The sequence below is a fragment of the Haematobia irritans genome, chromosome 3 (assembly GCF_050003625.1).
Source record: "Haematobia irritans isolate KBUSLIRL chromosome 3, ASM5000362v1, whole genome shotgun sequence".
Classification (NCBI taxonomy): domain Eukaryota; kingdom Metazoa; phylum Arthropoda; class Insecta; order Diptera; family Muscidae; genus Haematobia; species Haematobia irritans.
The window spans coordinates 139,915,891-139,932,712 of NC_134399.1; the positions used below are offsets into that span (position 1 = coordinate 139,915,891).

Sequence of the window (16,822 nt, forward strand, 5' to 3'; positions counted from 1 at the left end):
GGCCGAGAAAATCGCAATAAATTCTTTGCATCGGGCGTACCGTTGGGAAAGCCTCACCCATAGGTGGCCTTAATATACAGTTAGCAGGCTTAATTGCCTTGCAATCGTCGCATCCATCTACATATGCCTTAACGTCTCGCGCCATGGAAGGCCAATAATATTTTTGGCGTACACGAGTGAGGGTTTTCATGAATCCCCCATGGCAGCATGCCTCGTGTCCAAGTATCACGGCTTTCCCGGTTAATGATTGTGGGAGCCATAGTCTCCACAAACTATCTTCTCCTGATTCCACGCCAAGGCGGAACTTAACCCTCTTAAAAATCTTGTCCTCGGAAATGCGTACATCGGGTAGACGATCGCCATTTTCCATAACAGTCTTTCTCAAAAGATCATATTCGGGACATTCAAAATCTTTTGAGTTAAATTCAATCTCGGGAAATGAAGAGGCGAGCTCTAACGCGTCTACATCAAAGCGGGATAAAGTGTCTGGGACAATATTTAGAGATCCCTTCCTATGTTCGATGCGGAAATCGAACCCCTGGAGTTTTAGGCTCCATCGGGCGAGTCTGCCATTCAAGTCTTTTTGGTTCATGAGCCATTTAAGACTTGAATGGTCCGTGATTATCCGGAATGGCAAACCTTCCACGTAAGGTCTGAATCGTCTAACGCATACTATGGCGGCGAGGCACTCAAGCTCCGTGACTGTGTAGTTGCGTTGAGCACGATTTAGTTTCTGAGAAACAAAAGCAATCGGTCTTTCCCTGTTATCATCATCCAGTTGGTAGAGTACTCCACCAACACCAACACGTGATGCATCACACTGGATGATGAATTCCCGCGAAAAATCGGGCTGTGCTAACACCGGGGCATTGCTAAGAGCGTCTTTCAGCTTCCTGAAGCTTGCAATTGCCTCTGGTGTGAGCTGGAATTTTACCCTACTTGAACGCAGACAGTCTGTCAACGGTCCCCTCATTCTCGCATTCATTGTAATTATGGCGGAATGAAAATCATCATATGTCTCGCGTAGATTCTGTTTCCTCGAGTTAATCTGATATAAAAGATCGTCATCGGACTCAAATGAGGAGAATTCCTTTAACAACGCCTTCTTTATAAGTTGATACGGAGGGTCATTATTAATCTTCACAAACTCCCAATACCATAATTCGGCCCTACCACTGAGGAATATCTGAAAGTTATCCTCTAGCTGCTCTAAAGGGCATTGTGTCCTATCAACAAGGGTGTCTATTCTAAAAAGGAAGTCTGTCACATTACCCGTCCCATCGAAATTTATCTTCCATTTCTCTAAGTCGATTCTTCGTCCAGTCGATATCCTAGGGACTGGATTTGAATTAGTACCAGCGGGTGGTCTGTCAGAATCGGCTGTATCCGATTGGTTAGTCATAACTGGTGGTTGCGTTAGACCTGAAATAGTTTCCCTAATTGATCCTAATTCAGTCGCAAAATTTAACTGGTCTTTCCTTATGTCATTCAAAAGCTCTAACATATTAGTGGCGTTTGTCCTATCGCCAGATTGCTGGTCGTTACCTTCCATATTAGCTGTTAAAGGCTGAGATGTTAAAATTTCGTCGAAACCAATCAAGGTGGTAGTTTGGCCTAAGGACTGATCCAAAATATTTATCTCGCTATTTATAGTAGTTCCTATCCCGTTCGGTGAGGATAATAAATTGTATCTCCCTTCCAAATCAACAGACCGAGCGTCACTAATCTCGTTATCCTGACTTGTAAATGGATTCACTAATAAAGCACTAGAACTACAAGGCGGCGAATGAATAACTTTCGGCCTTCCTATCGGCGGACTATTCAAATTTAATACCGATGGTCTTGTCGGCGTTTCTAATCTTTTGCCGCGACCACGAGAATGATTTGTTTTACTCGGAGAAACTTTCCCGGAGCTACGCAAAAACATAATACTTAATGGAGTTCATTAGGTAAAGGATTCAACGCGCCAATGATATCGTTAAACTTTGAGTTAGAAAATTTTTATGCATGTGATCAGATAATCTTTAAACCAAAAGAAAATGATTTTTCAATATGTTACTAAAATTTATTTTTAATTAATTAATTTATTATTTTTCCTCATATAACCAAAAATATATTTACGGTATTATGGTAATGGAATGGAATTGGAATGGAATGGAAAATCAAATAATTCACGAAGAAGATGGTAGATTCGAGAGGTATTATATGCCGTTTATAATTTTGAATAGTTTATGTATATATGGTTTTGATAATATCTTCTTTTAGAGTGAAATTTGAAAAACAAATATTAAAGAAAATGTTACCTTGTTATTGTTTTTGTGTTCTTAAGCACTCGCTATGAGGAGAGATTCCAGTTTCTTAGGAGTTGTTGTGACATCCCAGGATTTTATTAATAATTGAATACACAAAGCAAATTATCTAATAATCGTGTACCGGCTATATTCAATTACATGTACTATGTTCCAATAGACCAATTGACATGGACTATTGTCTATAGTTTTTTTTTTTTTTTTTTTTTTTTTTTTTTTTTAATTTTATTTAAAAAAAATCAGAATAGTGAAACATTATTTACCAACAAATGTTATTATTGCTAGGCCAATTGTGATATTCAATACCATGAAATATCAAGGTTCTTTCCCAAATATTTAAGACTTTTGAATCTCACAAAAAGCTTATTCACTCGTCAAAATCGGAAATAGCATTGCTAATAAAACAGAAATTTCGCAAATTTAATGCTACTGACTAATGTATTTTCGAAAAATCAAAGTGAATGGGATGTACAAAAAAAAATAATTTAATATTAGTCTCAAAGCGGCGAACGCATGACAGTGTTTCTTGACACCAGTCCCGTATCCCTTCATTAAGATTTATATCTTAGCCATTTCCAATGTACGCATATTAGAATTGGTATGCATTTCCAATGCATGATCATAAATAGATTTGATTTGTTTGGCAATACTCGTTACAAAATATATAAACCAATTTCGAGTTGACTCTAGAACTGAGTAAAAAACCTAACAGACATACCAATTTTAATATACTGACTATATTAGTATGAATCGTAGGACTGGAACTTTAAGGAGCAGTCCCACGTTTTCGTTGGGCGCCATCTATGTTACGAGCGAGTCTGATTTCGAAAATCCTTTTCTGTATTGTGATCAAATTTAAAATAAAACAAGTCATTGGCATAAAAGTTGACGGCTAGTTCTCAAGTGGCGTGATTCTTTGACCCATTAAATTTTCGACTCGAACATAGTTTAGAAAAAATATGCCATACAATGCCACATAAAATTTAAATGTCATACATATACAGTAAATGAAAAGGCTTTCATTTCACTATTCTGATTTATCGAGTAACGCGATGTTATTGTTACAGGGAGTACATTTTTCCCCGCCCATGACCCCGTTGTGGGTACGCCTATGGTAATGTCAGTACTCGTAGTTATACATTACCCCTTTGATTGCACCTGTGTTGTCACTACATCTCCCTACCAACTGTCCTCTCTCCAATTAAAAGAGTTTAGGGTTTCATATTCAATCTCTTATTATTAAAACAAATTCATTTATATAATTACAAGAGGGGAGAATCTTAAAACTATGTTGTAATTGTACTTACAAATACTCTTAAGATAAATTAAGTTAATAATGCTTTACAAAATTGATCAGATTTTTGTAATAGAAGAAACAGCTGGCTTGTATGTTGATTGAAGAAGAATATCATAAATGGTTATAGTTGTTGATCTCGGGGATAATCTTGAACCATACATTTCAAGGTTGAAGGGCGCGTGTTTAGCGATATAGTTCATACATATAATTTTCTTTATACTGCGGGAAAATTGTATTTACTTATTCTCTTCCATCGCGTAGATACATGGTATTGTTGATTTTTTTGACATTACTTCTTTTAATTTTGTTGCTCACTAGTTAGCAATATTGTAGTATGTATCAATTATAGTTATTTAACTTATATTTATTAATTTTTTTTTTGTCCAGATTTGCACATTATACCATTTCCTTCGTGAATTAGCATTAACCAACTACACAATGTGGTTATTAATATTTACATCGTCGTATGAACAAATAATATTTACATTTTTCTTCTTTTACTGTCCACGACGACACAAATGGTTCTATTGACACCTCAATTTGTTTTATGGAAGTTATACCGTTCTTGATGGTTTTTGAGAAACTGGATGGAACCAAAGTGGTATTCACTGATTACATATCATTTTCATTTCGTTCTTGTAAATATATTTTTTTTTATAAATTCTGCAAGCGAAAAATCAAATATATTTTTTTTCATCTATCTAAAAGTCACTTTATTATTATTTAATTTAGTTCAACAACTAAGGTTTTCTGATCACACCACATTGTAAAAATAATATTGTTTTTGGATCGCGATGATTTTCTTTAGCTTGGTAAAGTAATACGGAAATCGCGACCGTTTTCTTTAAATTTATTTTCAGATTTCATCACGTTGACTGAAATAAATTGAAACGATTCAACAACGTGGTTATAATTGCATAACCTTTTTTTTTTATCGATCTTGTTTTATATTTCACGCGACTCCGCCTTGCTTCACGACCTTTTGTTTCCAGCTTTGCCTACGTGACTGACTCGCGCATATCTCGACGATCAAACCTTAATATACAAAACTATTTCTAACGGTACTTTTCCAATTCATCAAAAGGGAAAAGAAATAATGATTAGAATGTATATGTACGAATAAGTGCGAATACAGAAGTATGCGTACGAAGAAACTGAATAAGAAAATGTTGGGAACAGTTAAGGGATACCATCCCTCATAACCCAAATGTTTGCTAGAATTAATTTACTGTGGGATTTTTAAAATCTCCTATGCCAAGTATAATTCAGAAGTAATGTTTGCAGAAAATCCCCAACAATTCCTGGACACCTCTCAAATGTGGACAAAGATTAGGCGACCGTGGGGTTTCACTGTATATGAATGATATTTTCGATATAGTAAGTGGTTGCGAGACCACTGTAGTTGATAGTTACTGGAAGTGAGGATGTGAACTTTTAGTAAACTGTCAAAGCCTAGCTTGAAAGGATTTCTGTGTAGTTTTTTTTTATACCCTCCACCATAGGATGTCATTCCGTTTGTAACACATCGAAATATTGCTCTAAGACCCCATGAGGTATATATATTCTGGGTCGTGGTGAAATTCTGAGTCGATCTGAGCATGTCCGTCCGTCCATCCGTCCGTCCGTCTGTTGAAATCACGCTAACTTCCGAACGAAACCAGCTATCGACGTAAAACTTCTCACAAGTAGTTGTTATTGATGTAGGTCGGATGGTATTGAAAATGGGCCATATCGAACCACTTTTACATATAGCCCCCATATAAACCGACGCTCAGATTTGGATTGCAGAGCCTCTTGCAGGAGCAAAATTCATCCGATCCGGTTGAAATTTAATACATGGTGTTAGTATATGGTCTCTAATAACCATGCAAAATTGGTCCACATTGGGCAATAATTATATATAGCCCCCATATAAATCGATCCCCCGATTTGGCTTGCGGAGCCTCTAAGAGAAGCAAATTTCATCCGATCCGGCTGAAATGTGGTATGTGGTGTTTGTATATGGTATCTAACAACCATGCAAAAATTGGTCCACATCAGTCCATAATTATATATAGCCCCCATATAAACCGATCCCCAGATTTGACCTCCGGAGCCTCATGGATGAATAAAATTCATCCGATTCGGTTGAAAATTGGTACGTGGTGCTAGTATATGATCTCTAACAATCATGCAGGAATTGGTCCCTATCGGTCCATAATTATATGTAGCCCCCATATAAACCGATCCCCAGATTTGACCTCCGGAGTCCCTTCGAAGAGCAAAATTCACCCGATCTGGTTGAAATTTGGTACGTGGTGTTAGTATATGGTATCTAACAACCTTGCAAAAATTGGTCCAAACCGGTCTTAATTCTATTACCCCCATTTAAACCGATCCCCAGATTTGACCTCCGGAGCCCCTTCGAAGAGCAAAATTCACCCGATCCGGTTGAAATTTGGTACGTGGTGTTAGTATATGGTATCTAACAACCATGCAAAAATTGGTCCATAACGGTCTTAATAATATTACCCCCATTTAAACCGATCCCCAGATTTGACCTCCGGAGCTCTTGGAAGAGCAAAATTCATCCGATCCGGTTGAAATTTGGTACGTGGTGAAATTTCGTACATTGGGCTAGTACATGGCCGCTAACAACCATGCCAAAATTGGTCCGTATCGGTCTATAGTTATATCTAGCCGATCCCCAAAAATAATCTACCAAAATTTTATTTCTATAGAAAATTTTGTCAAAATTTTATTACTATAGAAAATTTTGTCAAAATGTTATTATTATAGAAAATTTTGCCAAAATTTTATTACTATACAAAATTTTGTCAACATTTTATTTCTATAGAAAATTTTGTCAAAATTTTATTTCTATAGAAAATTTTGTCAAGATTTTATTTATGTAAAAAATTTTGTCAAAATTTTATTTCTATTGAAAAATTTGTCAAAATGTTTTTGCTATAGAAAGTTTTGTCAAAATTTTATTTCTATAGAAAGTTTTGTCAAAATTTTATTTCTATAGAAAGTTTTGTCAAAATTTTATTTCTATAGAAAATTTTGTCAAACTGAATTATATACGTATTTAATCGGCTTGTTTGTTGTTTAATATATACCCCGTATGGACTAACTTACAATTGAGAAGACGGTGTTAAGAAGTTTTAAGATACCTTGCCATCAGCAATGGTTACCGCGATCCAATTACTTCGATTGTGGATGACAGTCTTTAATACAAGTTTCTATGCAATCCATGGTGGATGGTACAAACGATTCGGCCTGACCGAACTTACGGCCGTTTATACTTGTTTTCTATTTATATAAATGTTAGAATGTCGATGTCGATGATATTTAAAAATTTCGGAGACAAGTTGTTACAGTTTAGCATTGAAGGTAATCTTCTTTGCAACATGAGTTAAATGAAAGTGTTGTACAATTTTGCTATGCAACTTCGATGTTTCTCAAGCTTTCTATGAAAACTCGATATTAATGAGACTTTCTATAAAAATTCGATATTTATCAAATTTACAATTAAAATTCGATATTAGTCAACTTTTCTATTGATAAAATGTTTTATAAAAATTCAATACTAATCTATTTCAATTAAAGTTCTTTAAATTTTCTACGAATTTATTACGGTACGGTGATCAAACAGTTTATGAAAATTTGATAATGCTTAGATATTCTAAGAAAATTTGATATTGATGAAATTTTCTAGGAAAATGCAATATTGATGAAATTTTCTATGAAAATTCGACATTGATGAGATTCTCTATGAAAATTTGATATTGATGAATTTTTTTATTGAATATTGATTTTCTATGAAAATTCGATATTCATCATATTTTTTATAAAAATTCAATATATGTCAAATTTTGTATAAAAATTCGATATAGATCAAATTTTCTATGAATTTTCGATATTTATAAATTTTTTTATGAAAACTCAATATTCATCAACATTCGATATTGATCAAATTTTATATGAAAATCCCATATTCATCAAATTTTCTATAAAAATTCCTTATTTATAAAATTTTCTATAAAAATTCAATATATGTAAAATTTTCTATTAAAATTCGGTATTGATCAAATTTTCTATGAATTTTCTATATTGATAAAATTTTCTGTGAAAATTCGATATTTATAAAATGTTCAATGTTCATCAAATTTTCTATAAAAATTCTTTATACATAAAATTTTGTACAAAAATTAAATTTTCTATTAAAATTCGATATTGGTTAAATTTTCTATGAAAATTCGTTATTAATCATATTTTGTATAAAAATTCAATAAATGTCAACGTTTTTATTAAAATTCGATATTGATCAAATTTTCTATGGATTTTTCGATATTTATAAATTTTTCAATGAAAACTCGATATTCATCAAATCGTTTATGAACATTCGATAATAATCAAATTTTATGTGAAAATTTGATGTTCGTAAAATTTTCTATAAAAATTCCTTATGTCAAATTTTCTATTTAAATTCGGTATTGATCAAATTTTCTATGAATTTTCTATATTGATAAAATTTTCTGTGAAAATTCGATATTTATCAAATTGTTTATGGATATTCTATATTGGTCAAATTTTATACGAACTTGTTAATTTTTTTCTTTCTATGAAAATTTGATGTTTATCAAGTTTTGTATAGAAAATCGATATTCTTTAAATTTTATATAAAAATTCAATATATTTTTCAATTATACACAAATTATTAAATTTTCAAATAAAATTCGATATTCGTCAACTTTTCTTTTAATGAAATTTTTACGAAAATTCGATACTATTAAATTATTCTACAAATATTCTATAAAAGTTCGGTAGTGCTCAAACATTCTATAAAAATTCGATATTGATGAAATTTTTTATGAAAATTCCATATTGATAAAATTTTCTATGAAAATTCCATATTGATGAAATTTTCTATGAAAATTCCATATTGATGAAATTTTCTATGAAAATTCCATATTGATGAAATTTTCAATGAAAATTCGATATTCATGCTCATTAGTTTTTTTTTTATTTAAAATCGATGTTCATTAATTTTTTTTTATGGAAAATCGATATTCTTTAAAGTTTATATAAAAATAGAATATATGTCAAATTTTATCAAATCATCAAATTTTCAAATAAAATTCGATATTTGTCATCATTTCTATTGATGAAATTTTTTACGGAAATTTTGTACTAATCCATTTCAATTAAAATTCTAAATGTTCTATGCAACTTCGGTATTACTCAAACATTTTGTAAAAATTCTATATTGGTGAAATTTTCTCTGAAAATTCCATGTTCATTAAAATTTCTTTGAAAATTCGATGTTTTATAAATTTTCTATGAAAATTTGAAAATTCGATTTTGTGTAAAAATTCAATATATATTTTATATTATTCATCATGTTTTCAAATAAAATTCAAAATTCGTCAACTTTTCTATTTATGAAATTTTTTAGGAAAATTCCATATTAATCCATTTCAATTAAAATTCGAACATTTTCACAAATATTCTATGAAACTTCGGTAACGCACAAGTTTTCTATTTTTCTATTTTTTTTTTTTATGAAAATTTGATGTTCATTAAATTTTCTATAGAAATTCGATGGCCTTTTAATTTTCTATGAAAATTCCATATACATTAAATATTGTATAAAAATGCAATACAGTGAAACCTCTGAAAGGTGGATACCCACGGTCGCCTAAATTTTGTCCACCTTTGAGATGTGTCCAGGTATGAGAGGTTAATTTTTATGTGTTAATATAGCAAATGTCCCCTGACAACTGTCCATGTTTGGGAGGCGTCCGGTTTTCAGAGTGTCCAAGTTTGAGAGGTTTCACTGTATATGTCAATTTTTCTATTGATTTCAATATTGATGAAAAAACTTTTCATTGAAAATTCGTTGTTGATCAATTTTTCTATAATAGTTTGATTTTGAAATTTTTAATGAAAATTCGATAGTGATCAAAATTTCTATGGAAATTCTATATTTAGAAAAATTTTGTATAAAATTTCGAATCTCGTATTTTTGTCTATGGAAAGGTCTGTAATGGTTTTTTAACCAATAAAATCAGTATATACGGCCTTAAAATCCACCGAGCTGAATCTTAAATACCCAACACTATGAATCAAATATAATAGTTTCCTTTGAAAACTATTCGTCGCAGCGAGTTACCTGAACATATAGGATGATTTGATTACATTTTATCTCACAATCAAACATATGCACCAAAACATGGACAGACCTAAAAAAAAGAAGGAGTCGACTCCGGGTAATATAACTAAATCTCATTTTAATACCACTAATTTGTAGTTGTATTGTGGGGGTACCGTAAGTGGATCGATATAAAGTATCGTATTTATTTATGTGTGCAAAAAAAAGTTTTTAATTTCACATTAGATGCCAATTGAACTCTATATTTCAAATTTAGGGAATGTTTAATAAATAAAATAATGATATAAATACCCATCATAATATGAGAAGATACCAACAGTATATGTATTTGTGGACCAAAATTATTGATACTATCTCAAATCCTTTAAATTTGTTGCGAGCTATATAAAGGTTTATATTCCCATATGCATGAATTTGAATCTGAATCGATTTTGACCAAATTGTACATACTTCTACAAAATATATGTACTTAAAATTTAAATCTAACGTTATGGGACGTAACACAATTTTAACAAAAAATAAAAATGCAAGGAAAGTCTAAAGTCGGACGGGCCGATTATAATATACTCTGCACAACTTTGTATTTGGATCTACATTTTGATAAAATCTCAAATCAGACTTCTACAAAATCTCGGGCAATATTTGGGAAATATTTATAATTGTTTAGACAATTTCGCAAAAATGCATTTATGATTCATTCATTGAAAAATTTGAAAATTTGAGTCATTTCTAAAGTTTTCGACTTAGCAGTGAGTATCAGTGAACATACAATTTTGGAAAAATTTTTGTCTAGTAAATAAAATTTTGCAAAATTTTATATAGAAATAAAATGTTTGCAAAATTTTCTACAGAAACAATATTTTGACTAAATTTTCTATAGAAATAAAATTTTGAATAAAATTTTTTATAGAAATAAAATTTGGCAAAAATTTTTATAGAAATAAAATTTGACAAAATTATCAATAGAAGTACAATTTAAAAAAATATTGTGTAGCAAACAAAAGTTTGCAAAATTTTCTATAGAAATAAAATTTTGCAAAATATTCTATAGAAACAAAATTTTGACTAAATTTTCTATAGAAATAAAATTATGACTAAATTTTATTTAGAAAAAAATATTTCTATAGTAATAAAATTTTGAATACATTTTTATAGCAGTGAGTATCAGTGAGCATCAGTAAGAAAAAAAATTTTGAGAAAATTTGCTATAGAAATAAAATATGACAATTTTTTCTTATAGAAATAAAATTTTGAAAAAATTATCAATAAAAATACAATTTTAGAAAAATTTTTGTGTAATAAATAAAATTCTGCAAAATATTCTACAGAAACAAAATTTTGACTAAATTTTCTATAGAAATAAAATTTTGACCAAATTTTCTAATAAAAAAATCTATTACTATTAAATTTTGGCAAAATTTTCTATAGAAATAAAATTTTGACCAAATTTTCTAATAAAAAAATCTATTACCATAAAATTTTGGCAAAATTTTGTATAGAAATAAAATTTTGACTTAAATGTTTATAGAAATAAGATTATCAATAGAAATAAAATTTTGAAAAAATATTTGTGTAACAAACAAAATTTTGCAAAATTTTCTATAGAAATAAAATTTTGCAAAATAATCTATAGAAAGAAATCTATAATCTATAGAAACAAAATGTTGACTCAATTTTCTATAGAAATAAAATTTTGAATATATTTTTTATAGAAATAAAATTTTGACAAAATTTGCTATAGAAATAAAATTTTGACAAAACTTTTTATAGAAATAACATTTTGACAAAATTTTCTATAAAAAACAACTTTGAAAAAATTTTCTGTCAATATTCCACATATGTGTATGGCCTTAAAATTAAATTAAAGAAACAATAACTTCGATTGTTCGAAATATTTCAAATAAATTGATATGGGCATTAAAATGGATCCATCCAGCCCATCCGCTAGTGTAACATTCTAGGAAACATAAAAAGATAGCCGTAATTGGAAGTTGATTTTCATTTACAATCATGCTGTACATTGATCGAATGAATAACGCAATGGAAACTAATTTGCGTAAAAACTTGCTTAGTTACAAAAATGTGAAGTATTTTAAAAAATTTGGTTTAGCCAGAGTCGAAGTCGAGCAAAATTTTTACGACTCCGACTCCAGCAAAATCTTCAGACTCCGACTCCGGCTCCACAGCCCTGCTCAAGACCCCAAATTGGGCAGTCAGTTTATATGGGGGCTATATCAAATCCTGAACCGATATAGTCCATCTTCGAACGTGACCTGTCTGTCGCAACCGTCCATCGAAATCGAAACTCTCGTGATCTCTGGACGATATTCGACCTTGTTAAAGGACAAGAACACTTGGATAATTAGTTACAAACTTTAAAAGGGACACTAAATTTCGCCTTTCTGATTATCATCTTAAATGCCTCATTTACTTTAATCGACACACAAACATCTAAAAATGCCAATGCATTTGCAAAGTTTTTATGCAAACTTTACCAAACTTTTCGGCGAGTCCAGAAGTCAGTGGGTACAACCTTCATATGGTGTGTGCGTTTTTGAAGCCCATGTAAATTGCTAGTAATAAATTTTATTTATTTTATGACCTTTTTTAGATTTTTTTTCTTGTTGTTATTTGCTTATGGCTTTACCAAATATAGTTGACTGTTGACTGAGACTTTATTTTGTGTGTGAAGGTAATAAAAATGTTATTTGTGAAATTGAGGCTTAGCACCTGTGCTCATCATGTAGCACCGTAACCTATAGCGGAAGTTTATTTTTTAACGGTTTAGTTTTTCACCGGAAGTTATGATGAGGGATTTATTCTACTTAGGTTTGAAAACGGTAACATTTGGCACGTTGAATTTAAATACCGTTTATATCTTTCAGTAAGTTTTTGGTGTTTTTTGTTACAGCTCATTAAAGTTTTATATAATTGAGTTTTTGGAACGAAATGAAGTTGTGTTTTTTTGTTTTACTTTTACGGCCTACCCTCAATCTAAGTTGACTTGTAGTTATTTTGATTATTGTTTTGCTTCCTTACCGCTGCAAATTAAAATTCAAAAAAAAAATGCAAATGATTTCTGATGTTTTTGCTACCAACAGGACAGTGACTTTAGCCTGTTACTTCGAATTTCCAATTCACATTTTATCAACTTTTTCGGAGTAATTTAAATACACAATACATGAAACTCTACCATGAGTAAAAATCTCTTAAAAATAAGTGCCAAGTCTTCTGAACGACTAAGAATGCTACGGGTGACACCACGTGAGGACTAATAAAACACTGCTGAAAGAAAAATGTTGCGTTCACCCTGAACCATTGTACGAGGACTTTATCTTCCTCCATAACCTAAAACAAATATATACGGCCGTAAGATCGGCCAGGCCGAATCTTATGTATTCTCCATCAAGGATTGCATAGAAACTATCTATCTCTCACCCACAATCGAGTTACTTGGGTTGTGGTAACAGTTGCCGAGGCAAATCTAGGGATCGGTTTATATGGCGGCTATATATAATAGTGGACCGACATGAACCAATTTTTGCATGGTTATTATACGGCATAAACTAACATCACGAACTAAGTATCAATCGGATCGAATGAAATTTAATCTTCGAAGAGGCTCCGATGGTCAAATCTGGGGTCCATAATTATATATGGGGGCTATATATAATTATGGACCGATATGAACCAATTTTTGCATGATTTTTAGAGCTCACCATGGATTGCGTAGAAACTTCTACTGAAGACTGTCATCCACAATCGAATTACTTGGTTTGCGGTAACACTTGCCGATGGCAAGGTATCTTAAAACTTCCTAATACCGTAATATATACCACGTAGCCCATACGTTGTATATATTAAACTTAAAAAGGTCGATTAAATAAGTATATAATTACGTTTGACAACATTTTCTATAGAAGTAAAATTTGCACAAAATTTTCTATAGAAATACGATTTTAACAAATCTTTTGAAAATTTTGTCGAAATTTTATTTATATAGAAAATTTTGTCAAAATATTATTTCTAAAGAAAATATAGAAATAATATTTTGACAAAATTTTCTATAGAAATAAAATTTTGACAAAATTTTCAAAAGATTTAAAATTTTGACAACATTCTCTATAGAAATAAAATTTGACAAAATTTTCTATAGGAATAAAATTTTGAAAAAAATTTCTATAGAAATCAAATTTTGACAAAATTTTCTATAGAAATAAAATTTTGACTATATTCTCTATAGAACTAAAATTTTGACAACATTTTCTATAGGAATAAAATTTGACAAAATTTTCTATAGGAATAAAATTTAGACAAAATTTTCTATAGAAATAAAATTTTGCTAGATTATTTTTGGCGCTAGTGGCAACCATGATTATGAACCGATATGGACCAATTTTTGTGTGATTGGGGATCGGCTATATAACTATAGACCGATATGGACCAATTTTGGCATGATTATTAGCGGCCATATACTAACACCACGTTGCAAATTTGAACCGGATCGGATGAATTTTGCTCCTCCAAGAGGCTCCGGAGTTCAAATCTGGGGATCGGTTTATATGGGGGCTATATATAATTATGGACTGATATGGACAAATTTTTGAATGGTTGTTAGAGACTATATACTAATAGCATATACCAAATTTCAGCTGGATCGGATGAAATTTGCTTCTCTTAGAGGATCCGCAAACCAAATCTGGGAATCGGTTTTTATGGTGGCTATATATAATTATGGACCAATATGGACCAATTTTTACATGATTGTTAGAGACCATATACTAACACCACGTACACTAATAGAAATAATTACGTTCCATAGTCGTGAAAGGACGGTGACAAAATGAAACGGAAACGTTCACAAAAAATCAAAAGGGAATGTTCACAATTTCGTCCAGGGGCGTTCACGATTTCATGAACGGCATTCGTTTTTCTTTGGCCATGAAAAGTCTTAAAAGAATCGTTAGATGTTAATATGGCAACTCCCTCGGTGGTAAAATGTGCTAAGGCGACTGTGAACGCGTATGGTGCCAAAAACACAGGTTCGAGTCACGCTAGCGGAAATCTTTTTTTAATTTTGTTCATAAATTCGTAACCATTTTTTTTTAAATATTTTTTCAGATCATGAACGCTGGTTGTTGTTTTGACAACGCATGGTGTCATCTTATCGTTGTCAGATTGACACCGCTTGTTCACATCTAGAACCCTGAATTCGGGTCATAACTTAAGAAGTAACGCAAATTCAATGCAACGGCTGTTGAAATAGTGGACATCCGTCCTATGACATGTCCATATTAAAGTCATCGCTTCTTTGCCAATTTTTTACCACTTCCGGGTCCAAAAAGAACATTTTCACTACTTCTTTGGTGACGTTATCCCACATAGTTGGATAGATTTTAGACCACTGTGCAATGGTTGTTTTTGTCATTCTTTCCTTTTTGATTTGTTGTTTTTTTTTTTTGCCTTAATTAAGGTCAACTGTTTTAAGTGCTGAAAGGTTAACAACTCCAGTAATGTTTGCTGATGCAGTTCGCAGTTCGTTCATTCTTCGTTTGCTCTGTTTTTTGCTTTTCATCCTTTTTGGTGGGAAGTAGTGAAGAGTAGGTATTTTTTCGAGTAAAATATTACACCAGTAAAGTAAGTGGCTCCACTGGCTTGACGAAGGCTGGGTTGGTAAAATGTATAATGCATAATATCACGACCACCACCCTGAGCTTCACATTGTTACAGACAAACGAGAGTGACACATGCGGCAACATGGAAAAAACCTTTTAAGAAATTAAAAGCGGAACTTTGTTTTCCATTGTTACGCTTCGTCCATGGCATTATCAAAATTTATGGAAAATAACTGGGCAAGCTCAAATTACATTAAATTATTATATTAAGAAACTTATACATTTCGGCTGAGTATTTTTCCTTTTTATGCTTCCATGAAAATTGAACAACCTCTTATATAGTGTGGGCGGCTGTAGTCAAAAACATAATTTGAGGCTCCCTAAAGACAACGAAGACATTGTATGCGGGTGTGTGTGTGTGCATTTGTGACGAATAACTTTTGGGGGGAAGGTGTCTTGGAAGTCTGTTGGTGTGTACAAGTGTCATTTTCTGCTTAAATTTTGTTGTAACGGCAGTTAAGGCCTGGGAATATCATTTATGAAATGTGACAATGTTAATTTTGTTGGTGTCAACAGCCGCCTCAAGGAACACTTGTATTCCTACTACCAGTGTCTTCATCCGCATCATCATGTTGGAAGTGTTGGAGCATTATGGTAATGGTGTTGTTTTCTACTCTTCGTTTTTTTTTCTTGTGTAAAACATTGATGGATAACAAATGTTAGCTGGTTTTGGCTTCTTAAGGTTTTGTTTTTTCTTTGGATAAAGTGGAATGAAGTGAGTGAACTGCTATAGCCGGAAATAGCCTTCGTTTTGAAAATTAATGTGTAACAGACTTTTTTTCCACACATTTTCTATTGTGACATATTTTTTTGAATATGAACATAATATGTAATCCATTAGAAAAATAAATAAATGTGGTATACTTATTAAGATTGTAGGAGGAATTTATAATGTTTGCCCTAGGAAGACGTGTTTTGTAATACAACAATTTAAGAACAGAGAAGAAGGTTTCCAAAATATAACTAGGAATTATTGTTATAATATTTTTGTAATACAAAAAAAAAAAAAACAAGTATATGCGGCCGTAAGTTCGGCCAGGCCGAAGCTTATCTACCCTCCACCATGGATTGCGTAGAAACATCTACTGAAGACTGTCATCCACAATCGAATTACTTGGGTTGCGGTAACACTTGCCGATGGCAAGGTATCTTAAAACTTTATAACACCGAATATATACCACATAGTCCATACGTGGTATATATTAAACTAAAAAAGGCCGATTAAATATGTATATAATTAAGTTTAAAGTTTCTATAGAAATACAATTTTGACAAACTAAAATTTGGAAAAAAATTCTATAGAAATAAAATTCTAACAAAATTTTCTATAGAAATAAAATTTTGACAAAATTTTCTATAGAAATAAAATTTTGACAAAATGTTC

At 31.5% G+C, this 16,822-nt stretch overlaps 1 protein-coding gene across 3 annotated transcripts in view; it reads left to right on the forward strand.

Moving 5' to 3' along the window:
• LOC142230222 (frequenin-1) overlaps positions 1-16,822 on the forward strand; it is a 208,027-nt gene that overhangs the window by 36,155 nt on the left and 155,050 nt on the right. The gene's annotated exons all lie outside the window — the stretch shown is intronic.